Source organism: Hyla sarda, chromosome 6 (assembly GCF_029499605.1).
Source record: "Hyla sarda isolate aHylSar1 chromosome 6, aHylSar1.hap1, whole genome shotgun sequence".
Lineage (NCBI taxonomy): Eukaryota > Metazoa > Chordata > Amphibia > Anura > Hylidae > Hyla > Hyla sarda.
In genome coordinates this window covers 277,298,573-277,310,748 of record NC_079194.1, presented here as the reverse complement: position 1 = coordinate 277,310,748, position 12,176 = coordinate 277,298,573, and positions in this window count along the sequence as shown.

The window sequence follows — 12,176 nt, the reverse complement described above, 5'->3', positions numbered from 1 at the left end:
GTCACTGTTGTATTAGTTATTCTGCTTTGTTGATATTTCAGAAGAAGTATCTTATCCGACTCATAAGTGATTTCCACAAGTTAGTGCCGGTCAAAGGTTTATCCTGATGTAACTATTTGGTCACTAGGCCTACAGCGGCACCCCGCCGACTTCTGCAACTATTTTAGTTTGGCACATCTCTTGTATCAGATCATTGCAATAATGATCACCAGTGGAAAATCTATGGATCTGTGCAGACTTATGGATTTCCTCATACTTCTAAATCTGCCAACTCTTCTCACATCTGGGGCATCTTCCTCTTCTAAGAGCAGTGTCTCCTTGCGCGGATCTTCATCTTTGCTATCCATGTGTAAAGACTCTAGTAAAAGCCCTGCTTCCAGTTCTCCTCAAGCTTGACCTACTAGGAATGTCCCTTCTTAGAAATAAAGAGCGAAGGTGGAGGTATACTTTACAATGACTCAAGAGCCTGAAGGGGATTTGGCTGCCACATCAGTCTCAGATTAACTTCTAACTACCAATCTTTGACATTTAAGGATATGAATAAAGTGGACCTCCAATTACAGAGCAATATCGATAGTGATCTGGTTGATGCATTCTTGGAAGAAGTGGTCGATTTGGAGGATAGATTAATTCCCATCATCAAGGCCATTACACCATTACTGTCAGACTTGGATTGCATAATAGAGCTATACCACATACCAGCATACGTCCATCAAGTTCAACCTATACCCCTAATAAATCCCTACTAAGTTGAGTTGATCCAGAGGAAGGTAAAAAACCCTCATATTAGAGGCAAAAATTCCTTCCTGACTCCAAATATGGCAGTCAGAATAAATCCCTGGAGCAACGTTCTGTCCCTATAAATCTAGTATACATAACCAGCGATGTTATTATTCTCCAAAAATGCAATCAGCCCCTTTTTGAACTCTTTTACAGAGTTCACCATGACCACCTACTCTAGCAGAGAGTTCCATAGTCTCACTGCTCTTACAGTAAAGAACCTCTGTCTGTGCTGGTGTAGAAACCTTCTTTCCTCTAGATGTAGAGGATGCCCCCTTGTTATAGATACAGTCCTGGGTATAAATAGATCATGAGAGAGATCTCTGTACTGTCCCCTGATATACATAGTTATTAGGTCGCCCCTAAGCCTTCTTTTTTCTAAACAAAATAACCCTAATGCTGATAATGTTGCTGGGTACTGTAGTCCTCCCATTCCCCGTATTACCCTGGTTGCCCATCTTTGAACCCTCTCCAGCTCCACTATATCTTTCTTGTACACTGGTGCCCAGTACTGTACACAGTATTCTATTTGTGGTCTGACTAGTGATTTGTACAGTGGTAGAATTATTTCCTTGTCGTGGGAATCTATGCCCCTATTGATGCACCCCATGATTTTATTTGCCTTGGCAGCAGCTGCCCGACACTGGTCACTACAGCTAAATTTACTCTTAACTAAGACTCCCAAGTCCTTTTCCATGTCAGTTGTCCCAAGTGTTCTCCCATTTAATACATAATCCCAGCCCGGATTTTTCTTCCCCATGTGCATTACCTTACATTTATCAGTGTTGAACCTCATCTGCCACTTCCCAGCCCAAACTTCCAACCTATCCAGATCCATTTGTAACAGTGCACTGTCCTCTATAGTGTTTACCGCTTTACAGAGTTTAGTATCATCTGCAAAGATTGCTACTTTACTATTCAACCCCTCTACAAGGTCATTAATAAATATATTAAATAGAACAGGACCCAAGACGGACCCCACTAATAACAGTCACCCAATCAGAATAAGTACCATTAATAACCACCCTATGTTTCCTATCACTGAGCCAGTTACTTACCCACTTACCCACATTCTCCCCCAGCCCAATCCCTCTCATTTTATGCACCAACCTTTTATGTTGAACCGTATCAAATGCTTTGGAAAAATCCAGATATGCGACATCCAGCAATTGCCCCTGGTCCAGTCTGGAGCTCACCTCATAAAAGCTGATAAGGTTAGTTTGACAGGACCGATCCCTCATAAAGCAATGCTGATATGGAGTTATACATTAATTTTAAGATATTCCAAAATAGCATTTCTTAGAAAACCCTCAAACAATTTACATACAACGGAGGTTAAACTAACAGGTCTATGATTCCCGGGGTCACCTTTTGTCCCCTTTTTAAATATTTGCACCACATTTGCCATGCGCCAGTCCTGGGGAACAGTCCCTGTCACTATAGAGTCCCTGAATATTAAAAATAGGGTTCTTTCTATTACATTACTTAGTTCCTTTAGAACACAGGGGTGAATGCCATCTCGATCTGGTGATTTGTCTATTTTGATTTTTTGTAGGCGGCACTGTACTTCTTCCTGGGTTAGACAGGTGACCTGCACTGGGAAGTTTACCTTATCTTGATGTATTTCAACTGGCATTTCATTTTCCTCTGTGAACACAGTGGAAAATAATTTGTTTAATATATTTGCTTTCTTCCTCATCATTTTTTAAAGGGCTTACACTTTCATTTTTGACCTTTTTGCTATTGATATATTTAAAGAACATTTTTGGGGTTCGTTTTAATGTCTTTGGCAATGAGTCTTTCTGTCTTTATTTTTGCGTCTTTTATCAGTTTTTTTTAGATATTTTACATTTTTTTCTATAGCTTTTTAATGCTTCTTCACTGTTGTTCTGTTTTAGTAGTTTAAATGCTTTATTTTTGTCATTTATTGCCCCCTTAACATTTTTATTCATCCATATTGGTTTTCTTTTATTTCTGACCCTTTTATTCCCATAAGGTATATACATCTTACAGTGAGAATTTAAGATATTTTTTAAAGTCTCCCATTTAGTGTCAGTATTGTTCTTTTTGAGGACATTATCCCATTTTATATTGTTATATTGGCTTCTCTGAGTTGATCGAACTTTGCCTTCCTAAAGTTCATTGTTTTTGTGGCCCCTCGAGCGATTCTTTTATTGAAGAACAAGTTATAATGTATTATATTATGATCACTATTTCCTAGGTGTCCTTCTACCTGCACATTAGTTACTTTGTCAGGTCTGTTGGTTAATATTAAGTCTAGTAGGGCGCCCCCTCTGGTCGGGCTCTGCACCATTTGGAACAGATAATTGTCTTTAGCTATGGTCAGAAACCTGTTTCCTTTATGAGATTCACAGGTCTCAGTCTCCCAGTTAATATCAGTATAGTTAAAGTCCCCCATTATTATCACATCATTCTGATTTGCTGGCTTGTTTATTTGCCTCAGTAATTGATCTCCTTCCATTATGTTTGGTGGCTTATAGCAAACCCCTATCAGAATTTTTTTTAATTTTTATCTCCATATATTTCTATCCATAGTGACTCCACATTATCGTTTCCCTCCCAAATATCCTCCCGCAGTGCGGCCTTCAGACTGGACTTTACATAAAGACAAACTCTTCCCCCTTTCTGTTTTGTCCGATCCTTCCTGAATAGATTATAACCCTGTATGTTGACTGCCCAGTCACAGCTATCATCCAACCAAGTCTCTGTTATACCCACTATGTCATAATCCTTCTCAGAAATTGTAAACTCCAGTTCGTCAGTTTTATTGGACAGACTTCTGGCATTGTATCCACTTCTATACAACCAAAGTTCATCTCATGGCAGAAGTATGGGTAAAAATATGAGGGCTAGTTCCATTTGCCCATGTATCACTATATCCAGACCTATCTTAAGTGGCCCAGCAGATGCGAAGGCAGCTCATGACTAAAGGAATGTGATCATTAAATAAAAATGATGTTTCCCCCTATAGCTCATTGTCACCTGTAATGCTACTAACTATGTAATCCCCTCCGTTAAACATGGCACTGAAAAACTGGTGTCCTTGAACCTAGTAGAGCCTGACAAATCCCCCAGATCACCTTCACCTTCAACGTCTGCCTCCCATATACCCCAAGATTTGAAGGTGGTGGGGAAACATGGTTCTCATACTTGACTTTGATATCTAAGTGCTGCAGACATATATTCACAGGATATTTTCTGTCTCATTTGATTGGGAACTAGACCCAACCCCTAGTTTTACATACCACTACCCGCCATTACACCTTTGTTTTTCATTTCCAATATCGGGGGAAATTTTTCAGTGTTCTGTGTTAGGTGTCTCTACATGGGTCTGATGTACCTTATCTAGTATAGAAAGAGGATTAAGGAAATACGTGTTTGTCCAAGGGAACTGGGGAGAAGAAAAAGTACAAGGGTCTCACGGTCTTGGACTTGAGCTCAGGCTTCTGACTTGGCCTAGCATCTCTACAACTTACAGGTTACATATTACACCCCCAAATTGGAAATTACAGTACCAGGGCTGAACTGATAAAGCAAGGGCCAAATAAAGCAAGGGCCCCCTTTGAGACTCCACCTCTTGTCACACCTATGCCTAGCCCTTATTCCACCCAAATCCCTCCTTTTGCCCCACCCTTACACAAAAATGATATATTGTACCATACTGTATTGAAGAAAACCACAGTGCCTATAGTGGTTGATACCAGCTGTATAAATCATAGTTACCACCAATGCACTCACAAAGTATGTTCTTTTGGGGGTGAAAACCTTAGACCAATGGGCTCTAAAGACCCTAATCACACATGTATATGCTCAGTAGATCATGGTGTTCTTACTGCAGACAGGTTAGTAAAGCATAATGTCCATACTAATATTCAGATATATTATCCTTCACGTGTTTATTCAATCAATCTTTACGATATATCCATGCATGTATTCAGACATATAAGTTCCAATATTCACTGTACAAGATGTAAAACAGCATACCTCGGTCAGATAGAGAGAGACATGAGTACAAACCTGCCGTGCTACATTTTGGGGGCACACCCCTTAGTCATGCGCACAGGTTTCATATGGAAGTGGGTTTAAGAATGGTAGTGTCAGGATTCGGCAGGCTGGTGGTGGATCCTCTGTGTCAGTGATGGATTGGCGTGGACCGTACCGGAGGATCAGTTCTAAGTTGCTACTGGTTTTCACCAGAGCCCGCCGCAAAGCGGGATGGTCTTGCTGCGGCGGTAGCAACCAAGTCGTGTCCTCCGGTAGTGGCTCAACCTCACTGACTACTGAGACAGGCGAAGTACAAAGGGGAAGGCAAGAGCGTGGTCGGACGTAGCAGAGGTCAGGGCAGGCGGCATGGGTTCACAGGCGAGAGGACAATAGCAACGGGTACGGCAACGAGCAAGGCAATACACAACAGTAAGGAACGCTTTCAAAATGGCACTAGGCACAAAGATCTGGCAAGGGCAGGAAGGGGAAGAGCTCTTAAATAGGCAGGGACACAGTGGGGGAATCAGCAACCAGCGCATCAATAATTCGTGCGCTGGCCCTTTAAATTTACCATAGACGGTGCCCGCGCGCCCTGGGGAGCAGGGCCGCGCGAGCCGGGATGCCGAGGACGGAGCAGCAGTGCGCCGGAGCGCAGGTAAGAAGGAGAGGGACGCGGCGCGTGAGCGATGGCCAGCCGCCACGCGAGCCGCGTCCCTGGGACAATAGGACCCGCGCTCCCGGTCAGTGTCTCTGACCGGGAGACGCCGGGGACCGGGGGGCAACAGAAGCAGGCAGCGGGCGCTCTGATCCGGAGGCGGGGATCGGAGCGCTCGCTGTAACAGTACCCCCCCCCCCTTAGGTCTCCCCCTCTTCTTGGTACCAAGAAAGTTGAAAAGGAGGCTGCGGTTCAAGATGTTACTCTCAGGCTCCCACGACCTTTCCTCAGGACCGCAGCCCTCCCAATCAACCAAAAAAAATATTTTCCCCGGGGGTATCTTAGAAGCTAGAATTTCTTTGACCGTGAAGATGTCAGAGGTACCAGCGACAGGGTTGGGAGAAAGAAGTTTGGGAGAGAAGCAGTTAAAGACAGCGGGTTTAAGGAGGGAGACATAGAAAGAGTTATGGATTCGAAGGTAGGGAGGAAGAGGGAGCTGGTAGGAAACCTGATTAATGCGGCTTTTGAACTTGAAGGGACCCAAGAAACGAGGGCCCAGCTTGTAACTTGGTACCTTGAATCTGACGTACTTAGAAGAAAGCCACACATTGTCCCCAGGACGGAATTCTGGAGGAGGTCTGTGACTCTTATCGGCCTGTATCTTCATACGGGTCGAAGCCTTGAGGAGAGCTGAGTGGGTCTCTTGCCAAATGGAAGAGAAGTCTTGAAGAAGATCTTCGACAGCAGGTACAGAAGAGAAAGCGGTGGTTAGAGGCAGAGGTGGCAGGGGATGATGACCATACACCACAAAAAACAGAGATTTGTTGGAGGCGGAGGATGGCTTGAAATTATAAGAGAACTCTGCCCACGGGAGTAGATTTGACCAATTGTCATGACGGGAAGACACAAAATGATGGAGATAGTCTCCCAGGATTTGGTTGATTCGCTCCACTTGACCATTGGACTGTGGATGGTACGAGGAGGAAAAGTCCAATTTGACTCCGAGTTGACCACAGAGAGCCCTCCAGAATTTGGAAACAAACTGCACTCCACGGTCCGAGACGATGTGTCTGGGAAGACCGTGGAGGCGGAAGATGTGAAGAAAAAACTGTTTGGCTAGTTCAGGCGCGGACGGAAGACCAGGCAGGGGCACAAAGTGAGCCATCTTCGAGAACCGGTCCACCACAACCCAAATAACTGTCATACCATGTGAGGAGGGAAGATCAGTAATAAAGTCCATGGCTATGTGAGACCAGGGGGTCTCAGGCACAGGAAGGGGCAGAAGAAGGCCCGCTGGTCTCTGACGAGGAACCTTGTCACAAGCACAGACCACGCAGGATTGAACGAATTTGGTGACGTCTTTCTCCAGAGAGGGCCACCAGTACCTTTGAGAAATTAGATGAAGAGTCTTCTTGACCCCAGGATGACCGGCATAAAGGGAAGCGTGGCCCCACTTGAGAATCTGTAACTGTTTATGAGGAGGAATGTAGATCTTGCCAGTAGGTAGTAGGCGCAAGTCCGTGGGAGCCACAGAGATGAGACATTCAGTTGGGATAATGTGTTGGGGAGAAGGTAAGTCGCCCACAACGTCAGAAGAGCGAGAAAGGGCATCAGCCCTAATGTTCTTGGCAGCAGGACGGAATTGAATCTCAAAGTTGAAGCGGGCGAAAAACAGGGACCAACGGGCTTGACGGGGGTTCAGTCTCTGGGCAGACTGGAGGTAGGCTAAGTTCTTATGGTCCGTGAAAATGTTCACTGGGTGAGGAGCACCCTCAAGAAGATGTCTCCATTCCTCTAGGGCCAATTTAATAGCCAACAGTTCTCTGTCCCCTATGAAGTAGTTCCTTTCAGCGAAGGAAAACGTTTTAGAAAAGAAGCCACAGGTTATGGTCTTACCCCTTGACGACTTCTGGGTCAGCACAGCTCCGGCTCCCACCGAGGATGCGTCCACCTCAAGAAAGAAGGGTTTGGAGGGGTCAGGCCTGGACAGAAGCAGAAGCAAAGGCGGATTTCAGGGACTGGAAGGCCTCTTCAGCCTCAGGAGGCCAGGTCTTGGGATTAGCTCCTTTTCTGGTTAATGCCACTATGGGAGCTACCAGGGTAGAATAATGGGGAATAAATTGCCTGTAGTAGTTGGCAAAATCTAAGAACCTTTGTATGGCCCGGAGTCCAGTGGGGCGTGGCCAATCCAGAACTGAGGAAAGTTTGGCAGGATCCATTTGCAGTCCCTGAGCAGAGATGATGTACCCGAGAAATGGCAAGGAGGAACGTTCAAAGAGACATTTTTCGATCTTGGCATACAGGCGGTTTCTTCTAAGACGAGTGAGGTCTTGACGAACATGAGCCCGGTGCTGGTCCAGGTTAGAGGAGAATATAAGGATATCATCCAAATATACTACCACACAGGTATAAAGCAAGTCCAGGAAGATATCATTAACAAATTCCTGGAAGACAGCAGGGGCATTACAGAGGCTGAAGGGCATAACCAGATACTCAAAGTGTCCATCTCTAGTGTTAAAGGCGGTCTTCCATTCATCTCCTTCTCGGATGCGGATCAGGTTATAAGCCCCACGAAGATCCAATTTGGTAAAGACCTTAGCCCCTCTGAGACGATCAAACAGTTCTGAGATCAAGGGCAGAAGATAGCGGTTCTTGATGGTGATCTTGTTAAGTCCTCTGTAGTCTATGCAGGGGCGGAGAGAACCGTCTTTTTTAGAGACAAAGAAAAAAATGGCTCCGGCAGGGGAGGATGACTTCCTAATAAACCCTCTTAGAAGGTTTTCTCGTACATAGTCAGACATGGCTTGAGTCTCAGGAGGAGAGAGAGGGTAGATTCTGCCCCGAGGTGGAGAAGAACCAGGTAGCAGGTCAATAGGACAATCATAAGGCCTGTGAGGTGGAAGAGTCTCTGCTTGCTTCTTACAGAAGACATCCGCAAAACCGTGGTAAGACTTGGGAAGACCTGGTGGCGGAAGTACTGGCGGGACCCATTTAATAGGAGCAGGCTTGAGACATTGGTCAGAGCAGGAGGGACCCCAACGTAGAATCTCCCCGGTGGTCCAATTAAGGACTGGACAATGGTGTTGCAACCACGGAAGACCCAGCAGAAGCTCTGAGGAACAAAAAGGAAGGACGAAAAACTCCAAAGCCTCTGTATGAAATATCCCAATGTCCATCCGAAGAGGCTGGGTACGGTATTGAACCGTGGCAGAAAGTCTCTCACCATTTACCGTAGAGATGAGGAAGGGTTTAGGCAGACGGACTATGGGAATTCGGTACTTCTCGACCAAGGAGGCGCGGATAAAATTGCCAGCAGAACCAGAGTTCAAGAAGGCGGCAGCCGTAAAGGAGGACTTGGATGGTAGGAACAACTGCACAGATAATATGAGTCATGGAGAGGAAGAATCCACACCCAGCAACGCCTCTCCCACGTTTACTAGGTGCGGGGTTTCCCGAACGTGGAGTTTTGCGGCAAGTGTGCGGAACTGTATAGCATAGTCCCCCACTGAGGAACCTCTGCGGAGGTAACCCGGGCGGGTTCCTCAAAAACGTTACGGAATTCCCGGCAGAAGTTCTGTGCAGAGGTGGTGGCAGGATCAGCGCGGTCCCAAAGTGGTGTAGCCCAGGCCAGGGCCCTCCCGGTAAGCAGACTAAGGATGAAGGCAACTTTGGCTTGCTCAGTTGGAAACTGATCAGAAAGTAGCTCGAGATGAAGGGAGCACTGAGACAGGTACCCTCGGCACTGCTAGGGGTCTCCGTCGTATTTGTCCGGCATGGAAAAACGGATTCTGGATCCGGAAGCAACTGCAGGAGGAGAAGAAGCGGCAGATGCAGACGGAGGTGCTGGCTGTAGCTGAGACGGCAGGAGCTGCTGAATCATAGTGGTTAGCTGAGCGTGCTGTTGACCTTGCTGGGCGACAATAGTGGTGAGGTCCGCCAGGCTAGGCAATGGAACGTCAGCGGGATCCATGGCCGGATCTTACTGTCAGGATTCGGCAGGCTGGTGGTGGATCATCTGTGTCAATGAGAGATTGGCGTGGACCATACCGGAGAATCGGTTCTAAGTTGCTACTGGTTTTCACCAGAGCCCGCCGCAAAGCGGGATGGTCTTGCTGCGGCGGTAGCAACCAGGTCGTGTCCTCCGGTAGCGGCTCAACCTCACTGACTGCTGAGACAGGCTCAACCTCACTGACTGCTGAGACTGCTGAGACAGGCAGGAGTGTGGTCGGACGTAGCAGAGGTCAGGGCAGGCGGCAAGGGTTCACAGGCGAGAGGACAATAGCAACGGGTACGGCAACGGGCAAGGCAATACACAACAGTAAGGAACTCTTTAAAAATGGCACTAGGCACAAAGATCCGGCAAGGGCAGGAAGGGGAAGAGCTCATAAATAGGCAGGGACACAGTGGAGTAATCAGGAACCAGCGCATCAATTATTGGTGCGCTGGCCCTTTAAATTTACTGTAGACGGCGCGCGCTAGCCAGGTACCGTGCTGGAGAGCGTGTTGTGTAAGTGACCGGAGTCACTGTGGCATCACGAGTGGTTCTTTGGATTATGAATATTACTGTGGGGAGACATGCAACATCCTCTTAGATAAAAAATACTATCAGAAACTGAATAGTGATCTCACTAAAATGTAAAATGCCAAATTGAAAATCCTATTAGATAGGGCTTTAGAAGAAAAGTGTATCCTGAAAAGAGAGCGGAAAAAAAATATGTGGCATATTTTTTTTATTTCTTTCCAAGATCCATATGAGCACCGCCCCCCCAGGAAGACCCCTGTAATTACATAGTTACATAGTTAATATGGTTGAAAAAAGACATACGTCCATCAAGTCCAACCAGGGAATTGAAGGGAAGGGTGTAAGGGGATAAGGGAAAGGGATGTAGTTTTATAATTCTGCATAAGAATTAATGTTATTTTGTTCAAGGAATGTATCTAACCCTGTTTTAAAGCTGTTAATTGTTCCTGCCGTGACCAGTTACTGAGGTAGACCGTTCCATAAATTCACAGTCCTCACGGTAAAGAAGGCGTGTCGCCCCTTTAGACTAAACCTTTTCTTCTCCAGACGGAGGGAGTGCCCCCTCGTCCTTTGGGGGGGTTTAACCTGGAACAGTTTTTCTCCATATTTTTTGTATGGGCCATTTATATACTTATATACGTTTATCATATCCCCCCTTAAATGTCTCTTCACAAGACTAAACAATTGTAACTCCTTTAATGGCTCCTCATAGCTAAGATGTTCCATGCCCCATATTAGTTTAGTCGCGCGTCTCTGCACCCTTTCCAACTCCGCAGTGTCCCTTTTATGAACAGGCGACCAAAACTGAACAGCATATTCCAGGTGAGACCGTACCAATGCTTTATAAAGGGGGAGTATTATGTCCCTGTCCCTCGAGTCCATGCCTCTTTTGATACATGACAATATCCTGCCGGCTTTGGAAGCAGCAGCCTGACATTGCATGCTATTCTGTAGTCTGTGATCTACAAGTACACCCAGATCCTTCTCTACCAGTGACTCTGCCAGTTTAATCCCCCCTAAAACATAAGACGCATGCAGGTTATTAGTACCCAGATGCATAATTTTACATTTATCCACATTGAACCTCATTTGCCAAGTGGATGCCCAGACACTTAGTCTATCCAAGTCATCTTGTAACTTATGCACATCCTCTATAGACTGTACTGTGCTGCAAAGCTTGGTGTCATCTGCAAAGATAGAAACAGAGCTGTTAATACCATCCTCTATATCATTGATAAATAAATTAAACAGCAGCGGGCCCAGTACTGAACCTTGGGGTACACCACTAATTACCGGGGACCAATCAGAGCACGAATCATTGACCACCACTCTCTGGGTACGATCCATGAGCCAGTGTTCAATCCAGTTACAAACTAATGTTTCCAAGCCCAAGGACCTTAACTTACCTGTCAGACATCTGTGAGGGACAGTATCAAACGCTTTGGCAAAATCCAGAAACACTATATCCACAGCCATTCCTCTGTCAAGGCTTCTACTCACCTCTTCATAAAAGCAAATTAGATTGGTTTGACAACTTCTATCCTTAGTAAACCCATGCTGGCTATCACTTATAATACTATTATCCCCTATGTATTCCTGTATGTAATCCCTTATAAGTCCTTCAAACAATTTACCCACAATGCACGTTAGACTTACCGGTCTATAATTGCCTGGCAAAGACCTAGAGCCCTTCTTGAAGATTGGTACCACATTCGCCTTGCGCCAGTCCCTTGGCACAATACCAGACACCAGAGAATCTCTAAATATCATGAACAAGGGTACAGATATTACTGAACTTACCTCTCTAAGAACTCTTGGGTGTAGTCCATCCGGCCCTGGAGATTTGCTTACATTGCTAGTATGAACTCCATTACCAGAAATTTTTCTGACTATATGGACCATGAACTGCAGAGATTTGAATCAGCACTTCCCACTTATGTTAAATATAAGGGACATTATTTTAACCCTGTTGAGAGAGATAGATTGGAGAGCGGATTATATATGGGCTACGCTGGACATGAGTGTGTTATATAGCAATATTCCACACAATTTAGGCATAAGAGCAGTTGAATCATCTTTAACAGAATATCCACTTATGCCAGATGAACAGGGTACTTTTATTTGGAGGCTATAAGGTTTGTCCTCCATCGTAATTTCTTCATATATTATAATGATCACTTTGTATAGATTTGATGAAAGCAGAAAAGAGACAAA